Raw genomic sequence first — 13,757 nt, forward strand, 5'->3', positions numbered from 1 at the left:
CGAGCCGGCTTCCATAGCCTCTCGCGCTTTTCATTTCAGATCGCAAGGAACCGTGGAAGCGAACAGTCTTTTTACCTGTTGCTCTTCTGTTACTCTTCAACTTCGGACATTTAAACCTTTTATTTTCAGTAGTTGATGTTTTTGTTAGTTCATGTACCTTTTGTAAATACCTTAAGAAGAACACTAAACTTCCGTTTTCATTGCAAGACGTTGTGGAGTGGTTTTATTTCAATTACATGGACAAAGACAGTGGAAACAGTAACTTTTGGTCGGAGAAGTAACAGCGTAAGAAATAGCACTTTCCTCGCGGTCTCACCAAGACCAAACCTCTACAGTTACTGAAAGTCAAGTGAAGGAGAAAGTGGTCATGTTTTGCAAGTCAAATAAAGATCACAGACAATAATTAAACTACTTATTTTTAATCACACATTTCACTCTGACTTACAGTGTACATTTGTGTAAAACACAATGCCTGGGTCCTAGAAGTCTCCCATTGAAAGCATTGTCAACTACCGTAAGAAAACTAAGTTTGAAAGACTTTTTTTCACATGAAATAGAGGAATTGTGTTCACCATGGATGATCGACTCTCTAAACAGTTATGTGGTACGTAGTACCTTACGTTAAAGATGGCCAACTGTCATTTTGCCCCAAAACGAAAGAGCAGTGGGCGGCATTGTGGAAAAACACATCAGTCTCTCTCTGTGCTTCATGGAGGCAGTGTTGTGTTGCGAGTTTCAGAGTGTGTGTCTGGTGTGTTTGTGACAGAAAGCAGGATCTCTCGGCGGACACTTGCATATATATTTAGTTATTTGGTTACTTGTTTGGTTGTTTGTTTATGTTGCTGCCAAATGAACTTGCCCAAAACAGGCAAAGATGTCATACCCAAAACTACACAATAGGACATTAAGGTTTTTTTTGCTTTTTTTTTTTTGTAAAAAGGAGACCATTTATTGATGTTTATCTGAAAGTTTTTATTCAGGAGAATGTTTAGCATTTTGAACATTTTAGTTATTCAAATTCCCTAGGGTTTTGTGGCAACAATAGCTTAGTACGATCATCTAAGAATGGTCAAACTCCTGTCTTCCAGTAGGCTGCTAGGTAGAGCTCTGTATCTCTGCAACAACAAGGCAATTTAGCTGGCCTGTGCTGCTAGCTGCTGACAGCGCTGCGCATTCTCCCTGTACAGTCAGCTGGACAAATCTATTAGCGGCCCACTATTGCCCTGTCTATCCAATGTGCATTGTGTAGAGCTTTTACTGCCGCAGGCTCCACTTGTGGAAAGTGGAAAGTTAGTGTGGTCTTTTACTTTGCTGCTTTTCTGCGAATAGGCTGCCATTTTTGGCGAGATGTCAGCCTAATAATTAAGCATTGAACATGGGCACACAAGCTTGCCTGAGAGACCTTTTGGTCATTTCATTCAAAATGAGCCATAGGATGAGTCATGATGATCCTGCATTCCTGTGAATGAAATCAGAATTACACAGCCCTGTTACTGAAACCGATGGATTGTTTTTTCTTTATTTTGATTATTTATATATATCTTGTTGTCAAGATTATTTTAGGTCCATGTAGTTGCGATTGAATTGTGAGGCGAAGGGGACAAAAATGCTTCTGAAATCACTTTGCTTGTGTTGTTGTGACACAGTGAGGGAAATGTGTGGGTCAGGCGTTCCCCCAGCAAATCGCAGTGGCGGCGGCACACGCAGAGCAGAGCCTTCTTTAGTATTCGGCACGCAGGACGCTAAACTTGGCATGGCTGTCTTGGAGTGCTGTGTGCAAAAATGGCAATGTAATTGAAAGTCCCGTCACAGCTCTAGCCGTGTTTGCCACGCTATTGTGTGTAATGTCAGGGTTAGGGTGTAATGTGAGTGTTTATGGGTAGTACGAGAGAGGAATCTCGCGACTTTTTCCGGGTGGTACTGTCCACAAAGTGGCTGCATGCAGAATCGCCTCACATTTACTATTCCATTATGGCGTTTTCGTTATGGCGTGCAAAAAAAGAAAATCAATTTTGGTCATGACTGTTTGTTTTTGTCGTGTTTGATCTGTATTCATAATTCAAGTCATATCGACCTAATATTTCAGGTTATTCCAGCATGAATCCCTCCTGTGTTTCGTGTCATTAGTGTCAAATTTGTATTGCTGGCCAGGAGGCGTTTGTGCATTTGTATGTGTCTGTTGCTCTTTTTGTCTGTGCGCGTGTGTGTGTATGTATGTGAGCAGGGGTGTGTGCATGTGTGCGTATGTATATGTATGTATGTATGTGTGCGTGCATGCATGTATGTGTCTTTCTTTCTTTTAACCTGTTTCTGTGTGTGTCCGGGCCAGAGAGGAGTAGTGCAGTGCAAGTGTAATCGTTAAGATGTAACATTTAAAAAAAAATTGATCAATACTGACGTGGTCGGGGAAATGAGGTGGGCCTAATTGACAGTTGTATTTGACATTAAACAAGTTTGGAAGGGGCTGAGGGCTGCGATTTAAATGAAGATTGATGGAGCGAGGCCATCGGAAGCAGCCCAGCGGTGGCCAAATTGCACTCCCAACATCAGAGTGCTGCCGCTGGCGCCTGCATCCCATTAAAACATATTAGATAAGTGGATCCCAGGCATGTAGGCACAAGATAATATCCAAGTGATTAAGTAGGACAAGAAGCTTTCTTGAAATGCTGGGTTAGCAGAAGAGTTTTACGTAAAATGGTGTTTCAAACACACCTTCTCTCTCGCTTTCGCTTACGCTCTTCCTCTCTCTCTCTCTCTCTCTCTCTCTCTCTCTCTCTCTCTCTCTCTCTCTCTCTCTCTCTCTAGCATAATTTATTTCAGGTAGCTTTATCAGCATGACTCTGACTGATTAATGTAGATTAAAACTGATATGTAAGAAATAATAGTAATAATAAATATTTTGTACATATGTTCACCAATAAATAAATATCTAGAAAGAATGAAACTAAGAAAGTCTCTCTCTCTCTCTCTCTCTCTCTGCAGTATGGAGGAGGGGGCAGCAGAGCATGGAGGTAACACACACACACACACACACAGCACGCAGAGCATGGAGGTAACACACACACACACACACACACACACACACACACACACACACACACACACAGACCATGGAGGTCACACACACACACACACACACACACACAGACCATGGAGGTCACACACACACACACACATACACACACACACACACACACACACACACACACACACACACACACACACACACACACACACGCACATGCGTTCACACACACACACATGTACATGCATTCACACACATAGCACTGGAAAACACACACAGGCTTACATAGAGACTGGGTGGCAGAAGAGAGCAAAATATAGACATGGAGAATGTGCAATCTGCTGTGCGGAGTCTTGGCTATGAACTCCCACAGAGAGAGAGAGACACACACACACACACACACACATGCATTATACGCATGCACGCAGTATACACACACACACCAGTACAGTCTGCACCCACACACCGACCTTTCTGACATTTAACATGTGCAGCCATCCACCCTTTTCTTTGGGGGTCTCTAACGACTGTTCCATAGTCCGTGCTATACCCTGCATTCACACATATTACTTGCTTCTCGCTCACTCGCTCATAGAACATTTGCTAAACGCGGGTTTAACGGCCAATGCAAAAGTGAGAAGTAGTCAGTTATACAAAGTCTGTATTCCAATGTGTTACTTACTTACTCTCCTTGCTCGAAGTGAAACTTATTTTATGTCGGAATCTGCCCACATCGCATCACTTGTACTCTCCTCGCCTGCTTGCTTCGCTGCAACACACAGACATTCTATTGACTTCCTTTGCTGAGCGAGTAACTAGTAGCTAGTAGCGCTGTGTGTGAACGTAGCTTTACTCTACTTTACTCTGTACACTTAGGGTGAATCTCATTATACCCCTTAGCCCTACGCCAATCCCCTTTGCCTCCGTTTTGCGCGTCCATGTGTAGGCATGGGTGCCGCTAGGGGGGGAAAGATGTTACAAATTCTAAGGGCCCAGGCACTGACAAGGGCCCTTAAGATGGCCCAAAAGCAATAACAGGGGCCCTTAAAGGGCCCAAAATTCGAATCTTGCATAGGGCCCAAAATTTCTGGTGGCGCCCCTGTGTGTAGGCGTAGTGGCATCCCGACAAATGGGTAGGGGTGCGGCGAAGGGCTTTCCACCCCTCCGTGCGGAGATTTTCCAACACCACACTCCGTCGACGGAGGGCTTCGACAGGTTTTACTGAATGCATTGCGAATTCGTTTAAAAATTGGTGGCAGTATTTTCGCCGCAATTGACAGTTTTGAAGTGGTAATAATTATTCCATTGTACTAAGTTTAACAGTGTCCTAATGTGTGATGGCCCTTTTCTCCGTGAAACGCACATGAAAAAAAAAACGCTATTAACGTCAACCTAATGCATGGAATTAGTGACAGCTGTGAGTGTCATTCCTTGATTGTTGAAGGGATATCCCAATTCGTAGCGGTTGCGTTTCAAGCCCTACACCTTACAGCTTCGTTGGAAAGCATGAGGGGCATGGGGAAGGCGTAGGGATAGGGGTAGAGATTAGTAATGGGAAAGGCCCTTACTCCTCAACATGCACTCACTTCCTATTGTACTCCTATATGGACATGCAGACACGTACTGTACACTCACATGCACACACACACTCACACTCTCACACTACCACACACACATTCATGCATACTCTCACATTACACTTAGCTTGTAGTTTATGCACCTTTTGTGGAGTGTGACCATGTATTTGAGTCATTTCGTAATCCATGTGTGTGCGTGTGCGTGCATGCCCGCGCGTGTGAGGGAGTGAGTAATTAGGTAATCCACGTTTGTGTGTGTGCGTGCGTGTTCCTTACCCAGACATGCTTGCATCTGTAAAATGATTAATGTTGCTTTGTCAGCACGCGATGGAGGGCGAATTAAAATGCACAAATCACATGATATGGTGATAATCACGTAGTGTAGTGTAGTAGTGTAGTGTAGTGTAGTGTAGTGTAGTGCCGCTCTTGGTGGCAAGGCGTAGTCAATGTGTAATTGATGAGGTTTTGTCTACGTGATGAATGGTGTCCAGAAACACAATGGTGGTCCACTGTAAAAAGAAAATACAATGGCAAACAAAGGAGTCAGGTGTTGCGAGAAGGGAGTGTTTTTTATTGTTGTCATTGTCAATAATAATAAAATATATATATATATATATATTTAGGGGCAATGTTGCCTTTATTTCGATAGGACAGTATGAGAGGCGACAGGAAGTGAATGGGAGAGAGAGATGGCGGGGGTGACCTGGTACGGAATCGAACTTGGGTCGTCAGTGTAGTAACCCAGTGCCCTATTGTTAGGCCATGTCAGGGCCGTCATTGTCAATATTTGTGTTAAATGTGTTTGTTGTGAAATTTAGTGTGCACTCATTACATACACGTTATTACCCAAATAAAAAATGATATAATGGTGTGAAAGCAGTGAGTCATCACATTGGTCATAGTGATGAATGGTAGGAGCGGGAAAGGATCTGCACACTGCTTGCAAAAGACTTAATCTATTTGGAGCAACGTTTCGATCATAGATCTTCTTCAGGCATCTTACACAAGTTAAAAAACAGTCAGAATAAGTAGGGAAGGTCTACACAGCTGATAGTCAGCTGTTCTAATTAGGCCCAACAAACAATTGGTGATTACAAACAATCATGGCCTGCAGCCAAGTAATGGTTGCTCTGACAGGCATGTTAAAGAGTTAAGCACATACAGCAAAAAAGACAAAGCAAAACAGCAACAAACGTTTTTTTAGATGCGTCCCACGCATCTCTATAAGAGGCTTTGGTGTCCGTCCGTCCGTCCGTCCGTCCTTCCGTCCGTCCGTCCGCCCTCCCGTGATGGGTTTCTGAATTGTGATTCCCTCTTGTGATTCCCTCTTGTGTCCACAAGGTGGCAGTCGCTCAGTTTTGGCCTGGAGCTCATGCGTGCAAACCAAAAGCTCTTTGCCAGTGAGAAAAACATGGCGGCACTTCCTGTTGATTTTCACATGAAAGTTTTGCTTAATTTAAAGTCCCTAAGCGACTATAAATGTTGTGGCTTCCATATATTGATGTAAAAGTGCCCCACAAAGTAATGAAGCACAACAAAGTTACTCCACATTACCATTTGACCACTCGTTTTTCTATGCTAACAGGGTAGCCAATGTAGCATTGTAAATGATCCAGGGAGAAAGGGGGAAATGTTGTGATTTCAGTCCGCCTGAGGCAACGATTTTCGTGGGGAAGATGACCTGCATCTCGGTGGCATTGAACCACGCCCCCGTGCCTTATTTGGCTCGCTCAGCACGTGCGTCCTCAGTCCAATCGCAATGCTTTATTTTCCCCAGACGTTTAATCGCATTTAAGTGAAAGTGCCATGTATACACATTGCAAAATAACTCGCATTTATTAAATCGGACTTAAAAACATCATGTACACGTAGCCAATGTCTCATTGATTAGTTTATGGAACTTACGGTTTGTCTGTTACGGTCCACGAAGACAATATCCACGTGAAAACGCAAACGCCTGCAAACCACTGTTTTGACAGAAATACAGTTCACCTGTCGCCTACTCTGTTTTCTTCCCAAAGCGGCATTTAAAAGTATTCCATGAAATCCAACATCAACGTCACTTCAAATAGGTGACAGCATCATGCACACACATGAAATAACACTTCAGTGAGGGGGGGGGGACATCACTGCTCTCATATTAAAGTGAAAAGAGAATTTCACATTTTAGTTTATTTAATGTAGGCCTATGCAAAATTGCAAATAGCCTATTCATTGAAATGTTTCATTGTAATTCATTGTAATGTTTGCCTGTTTTTTATGTTTGTAATTATTTATTTTTTTTAAATAAAAAATCGTGATTAAAAAAAAAATAGCCTAACAAAAATAGAGATTTTATGTTAAAAAAAAATGTGATATGGGATGGACCGATGGCCCCCCTAAGCTAAATTCGCCTTAGGTCCCTACATTGCTAAATGTAGTGTAAGGGATTATTTTGAAAAGACAGTAACATGTAATCAGCAATGCATTACAGTTTTTCAGTAAATTGCCCAACACTGTTGAAATCCTATGGTACTTTTTCAAATCCAGGCTTATACAGTACATGGTAGGCTTATTGATAAATTGCCTTGACAGGTTATGAGGAGGCCAAGGGGGCGTTTGGGCAAAAAAGGTTCAGAACGGGCATAGACGGACGCATCTGTTGTCCGCCTGTCGGACTTGTTTAAACAGTTATAGGTAGAACATAATGATCATAGAATGTTCCAGGATCAAGGATCACAAAAAAGGTTTTAGATCAAAGTCCAAATTAAGGCCTTTGGGTGACAAGGCATCTCATAGTGATGAATTGACACACCATTGCAGCACACAGTGCACACAGTGCATACAATTACATTCAACCTCCCCTGTGAACTGACATAGTGGCCCTATCTCAATGCCCAGTGTTTCAGCCTTGCTAAGACGTGTAACGCCCAGTGATTGGATACTCTTTGGTGAACTCCGCGGAGTGTCCAATAACTGGGCGTTTCATGTCCTAGCAAGACTAGAACACTGGGCATTGAGAAAGAGCCAGTGACTTGAAATGTGAGTGTAGTACAATTTTCGCTGCCACAATTGAGCCCTGATGGAGTCTTAACTCACTATACCAGTATGAAGACATCACAAGGGAAATGGAGAGAGTTTTTCAATCAGGCCAGGAGCTGTTGTGGGTAACGGTGGCCTGCAGTTCCTATGGCCCCCTGTAAAGGGTAGCGTTGCTCTCCAAAACCTGTGTGTGTGTGCGTGTGTGCGTGTGTGCGCGTGTGCGCGTGTGTGTCTGAGTGTCTGAGTGTTTCTATGTATGTGTGTGCGTGTGCGTGACCGTGTGTGTTTGTGTGTGTGACTGTGTGTGTGTCTGTGAATGAAGGCTTTTGTGTGAGCCCCAAACTTGCTTCGCTTTCTGAGCCAAGAGCTGAGGTATTTAACAGTGCTTGAAAGAAGTAGATTTGTGTTATTCTCCAATGTTGGAATGGTGTGCATTGCTGTGATTCACACCCCTTAGCATATTGTGTGTGCACTGTAGGCTTATTTTGCATTGAATCCCATTCCCGTACTTATTTGATGGTATGCATCAATCTTTGATCAAACTTGTTGAATGATAAACAACGCTTATGCCAAGCCAATCTTTTGAAGAGTTGAGAACGCGAAATTGTGAGATTGTGAGAGGGCGGAAAAATGTTCATTCATTCCTTAATTCACTCACACAATTGCCCACATGCTCAGCAACCAGATGTCTTGCCTACAGTCAGTTCTGAAAGAGGCAGAGAGAAGAGACATGAACATAAGTGCGAGCCAGAGACACTGCAGGTGCCTGAGACCAGTCACTGAACGAACGCCAAGCAGCTGGTATTGTTGCTCAGTCCCACACACATACACATACACACACACACACACACACACACACACACACACACACACACACACACACACACACACACACACACACACACAGTCCCATCTTCCCACCCATCCGGTCTTTTCTACTTACCTATTAAATGCTCGGATGCACGGGCAGAAGCGAGAGTGAGAGTTGGAGAGAAAACATTTTGCCATTAAAGAAACCCACCACCAGTCTAGACACCCTGTGGAGCAGACAGGCTAAACAATCAGCTTACACGTAGCGGTGGACCAATAAAAAACACCATGCCATCAATAGCAAGCGCTCTCTGAGGGAACATCAAGGCCAGCGCTGCGACATTACTAACTGTTTTTACAAGAGGCAGTCCACATTTACTGGCCATCATGTCTGCAGAGAGGCAGAATATGGCTCATTAAGGAAGACAAAGCAGTGGGAGTGGGGTGTGTGTGTGTGTGTATAGTGTGTGTGTGTGTGTGCGTGTGCGTGTGCGTGTTTCTCTGTCTGTGTCTGTGTGTGTGTGCATACCTGCTGGTTAGATTGTGATGTTTGAGATTAGCAGCCTCTGTGAAGGATGTGCATGATGTGTAGTTTGGTGTATAATGCACCGCGAGGAATTTGTGGTACCATAATGCTTTTGTGGACGATGAGCATCATTATGTGGGCGACGGAAGATAAGGAGAGGAACAAAGACCAGTCTGAAGAAAGAACAGTGAAGGGGCACAGTAAACACTGCATAAAGAAGAAAGGGGAACACAATGAACACTTTATAAAGAAGAAAGGTGAAGAGATGAATAAACACTGTATACAGAAGAAAGGTGAGAAATAAACACTATATAAAGACGAAAGGTGAAGAGATGAATAAACACTGTATACAGAAGAGGGGGGGGGCACAATGAACACTATAAAGAAGAAAGATGAGGAAAGGAATTGACACTGTATGAAGAAGAAGGGGGGGTGGTAAGGACAGGACAGCACAGCACGTAAGCAGTGTGAATACAGTGTAAGGAAGAAAGGTGCGTCTAACAAGCACTCAGGGTAGGCAGTGAAATGTTCAAATTACTGACTGCAACCTGAAGTGGCAATGTTGAAATATTTGAGTTTATTCTTTTTTGTTGTTGCTGTCATTTTGAGAAGCATTTCTCAGATGCTTTCATCTCTTCTCTCCCTGCCATGCTGCTGTGTTGGGGATAAATTAGAGTCCTTTATAGTCAGTCGCTACACTAGTCACTAACTTTTTAGGAATTGGGCTCAGCTCTGCGCTCAGCTCAGTTTTTAGGAATTGAGCTCTGCTAGAAAGTTCTTCAGATGCGAGGAACTGCATTAGTACTCGCAGAGTTGAGAGTTGTAGCTTTTCTCTAAACAGATACAATTACAGATACAAGTTTTCGTTTTAAAAGAAAAAAGTAGTTAAAATCCAATATACACCTATAGTATATTATTGTAGATGAAGGTCTTGTCTGTGCAACAATGTATAATGTATAATGAACAACCTCCTCATATTTTACTTTTTTACATAAATACACACAATTACAATTACACACTGGTGGCAGTGGCTGCCATGCAGGGTATCACTGTGCCAACAGGAGCAATTTGGGGTTAAGTATCTTGCTCAAGGACACATCATATAAACAGAATATTCTCAAACTTGTTTTAAATTGTATTCTGACACTATTCCACTTGAAACCGGAGCACTCTGTGCATGTAACTGCCCTCATTATTGATATTATTTTAAGCAGCGTTCCCTTCTCGCCGGTCTAGTCCGCATGGCTACCCTTTGAAGCTTATTTACAGGTCTCTGGTGCGCCTCTTGTATATCAGCAGGCCTCCATGCTGCATGGAGAGAGGGCATCTTCCCCCAGCCCAGGGGGGGAGAGAGGAGTCGTGGGGCGCCGCGGAAACACACACAGTGTCTGCCCGCAGCATTTCTCTAATGGCTGTGTGGTGCTTAACACTAAACAAAGTCATCACACAGCATGATTTGGCCTACTCTGCTTGAAATACTGCATCTCTCTCTGTCTCTGCCTCTGTCTTGGTTTTTCTATCATTCCCCCCACTGTCACTCTCTGCTCTCCCTCTCGCTCTCTATGGTCATGTAATTTTGTTTCATCTCTGTCCTTCTTTCTCTCTCTCTCGCTCTCTCTCTCTCACTCTCTCACTGTCTCTTACGGACATTATCATGTTATGTTGCTTTTTCTTATTTCCTTCTCGTTCTTTCTCTCTGCCTTTCTCCTTTGTTCCTTCCCTTCCCTTTCATTCTCTTCATTCTTCGTGTTTCTTGTTATCTCCTGTTTTCCTCCTGGCCATTGTCTGTGCACTGCTTCACTGCTCTCATGTTGTAGCCTTGGAATGCTGCTGTTGCTGCTGTAGTGAAGAAAAATTGAGTTGAATCCTGAAAGCTCGTTTTACATTTTGCAAAGAGCCAGCGTGACACGCAATTGTATCATGGTATTTCTTGAAAGTAGAGAAGAGGGGATGAGAGGAGGAAAGGTGAGATATTAGAAAAGAGGAGAGGAGAAGAAGATATGCGTAGGAGAGGGGGAGAAAGTAAGAGAGAGAGAAGAAAAGAAGAGAGGGGGAGTGTGGGATGCATGTCATGTTACCTCTGTGTATCTGCAATGTGTGACCCAGTGGTTCCCAAACTTTTTCAGTGGAGACATGGACCTTGAGTCTGGAAATAAAGCTGATGATGATGATGATGATGAGACCCCCCTTTTGGGCTTAAAGTGATACTGTCCCATTTTTGGAAATAAACTTATTTTACACCTCCCCTTGAGTCTGTACTTTCAACTGTTCTCTGGTTATGGCAGTGCACATTTTACCTCCAAGCTAGCAGTTAACATTGAGTCCTATGAGACCAGTTAGCCGCCAGCTGGTCTCATCACAGTATCCCTTTAAAAATATTTGAAGGGTTTCATTGCAAAACAGTGTATGTCCATTTTGGAGAATTTGGGGAGATTGTATTCAAAGTAGGTAATGAAACTTAATGATATATTATCAACTACCCCCTGTCCGCTAATATTGCTAGAAATCCACAGGACAGCAAATATATCTATTAATTTAACCATAGAAGAGATGCCTGTTACTAGCCGACTGGATGTCCCATTTTTATGCAATGTCCCTTCTGTCCGCGACCCCCCTTCAGTACCTCCATGACCCTCCTAGGGCTCACGACCCCCAGTTTGGTAATCAAACCCCAGAAGCAGTGCTGTCCATGGTGCTGAACCTCAGGGGGGATTGTCACGGACCTGACTCTGGGGCCGTCTAACCAAACCTTTGGCACAGACACACAGCCTGCAATGCAGTTCATGGTCCTCAATCTCAGGACTGATTGACACAACGAAGGACAGCACTCTTCAGATTTCTTCTTTGTTTATTCGCCCACAAACGTTTCGGGCAGAGCCCTTCTTCAGCGTGTAATGGCGCACCCAGTTAAGAACTGTTAAAATTAGCCTATTAGGCGATAGTGTGAGCGCGTCTTCTCCACTTTTTGACTTATTGGATGGCTAACATGATTTTTTGTTTACATCAAAGTGAATATCAAAAACAAATTATATTCAAACCACCCAAACAAGTAGTGGTTCACAACCAGTTTAAGAAGAAAATAAAGGTTAGAAAAGTTGTCAGATATGAAAGTCCACTTATTTGTCAATACCATTATAGGTAAAAAAGGATTCTGGATTGCACTTTGGATGTGTACTACATAGCACCAGCAAAACATGGGAAATCATGCAATAGCATTGTGTGTGTGTGTGCCTCCCTTGGTTTGCTAATGGTTGTATGCTTTCTGACAAAGTGGGAGGAGTTCCCGATTTTTCGGTAGCTCAGAAACAATATTTGTATTGCTCTTGGCCTCATTAGAAGCAACGCTGAAGGTCTTGTGTCACTGGGAGGGCACGGTCTGACTAGCATGCGTGCACTGTGCATACGTGTGTGTTGGTAAGCGACCTGCGTACGTGCACTGTGTATACATGTGTGTTGATAAGCCACCTTCATATGTGCACTGTGCATACGTGTGTGTTCGTAAGCTACCTGCATACATGCACTATATGTGTATTGCATACAGTATATCACGAAAGTGAATACACCCCTCACAGTTTTTCAGATTTTTGAGTATATCTTTTCATAGGAAAGCATTACAGAAATTTCACTTTGACACAATGATTAGTGACCTTTTAACAACATATTTAACCGCTTAAATTTCTTGTTCACTCAGAAAAAAACAAAATACAGTCATTAATGTTTGAACATGTACTCACAAAAGTGAGTACACCCCAGATTAAAATCCGGTAGAGAAGGGTCTGTGTTGGCTCGAATCGTCTCGAAATGAAACGAAATGAAAAGGGATGAAAAGGGGGTCATCAGTGTGCGTTTCAACCTTTCTTTGCATTGAACCTTTACATTTTGAGTCTGCATCTGGCTTAAATAGATTGGTGTGAGATTTGAATGCAATCCTCTGTAGAATATCATAATCTGCTTCAGTAGTCACAGTGCATGTTGACATGCATGTTTCTTTTAGGTGTATTTCAGATTGCCAATGTTGACAGCATTCATGCATCCCCAAACCATGTCAGTCCCACTACCATGCTTGGCTATTGAGAGGATACACCTTTTTTGTAAAACTCACCTGTTTACCACCACACATGCTTGACACCATCTAAAGCAAATTTGTTTATCTTGGTCTCAAGAGATATGAACAGACCAAGGACATGAATCACTGGAACCATGCCGTGTGATCTGAACAGACCAAGAAGAAAAGGAAAGAGAGAGCATGCCTATGAGTGTGCTAAAGTGGTTGGGGGTTAATTGGGTTTACAATGGCTACTGTGTCCTCATTATGAGGGCCTTTATGGGCTGGTCTATGGTCTATTGCACTTGTGATCAGGTGCAACACACACACACACACACACACACACACACACACACACACACACACACACACACACACACACACACACACGTTTAACAAGTAGAAGTTCACACCATTTGTCCTTCTCAAATCGTGTGTGTGTGTGTTTGTGGGGGGAGGACGGGCTAACAGGAAAAGTTGAGCCAGGGAGTAATGAATGAAACAACATGACAGAGGAAGGACAGGCATTCTCACTTGACTTCCATTTTCACATTCAGTGTTTCTTCCCACAGGACATTGCTTAGTCAAGGAAGTGAGTGTTTGTACCTGTAGTGGAGAGGTGGATAACGTTGTGGCGGGGGATAGATAGATAGATAGATAGATAGATAGATAGATAGATAGATAGATAGATAGATAGATAGATAGATAGATAGATAGATAGATAGATAGATAGATAGATAGATAGATAGATAG

This window comes from Engraulis encrasicolus, chromosome 5 (assembly GCF_034702125.1).
Source record: "Engraulis encrasicolus isolate BLACKSEA-1 chromosome 5, IST_EnEncr_1.0, whole genome shotgun sequence".
Taxonomy (NCBI): Eukaryota; Metazoa; Chordata; class Actinopteri; order Clupeiformes; family Engraulidae; genus Engraulis; species Engraulis encrasicolus.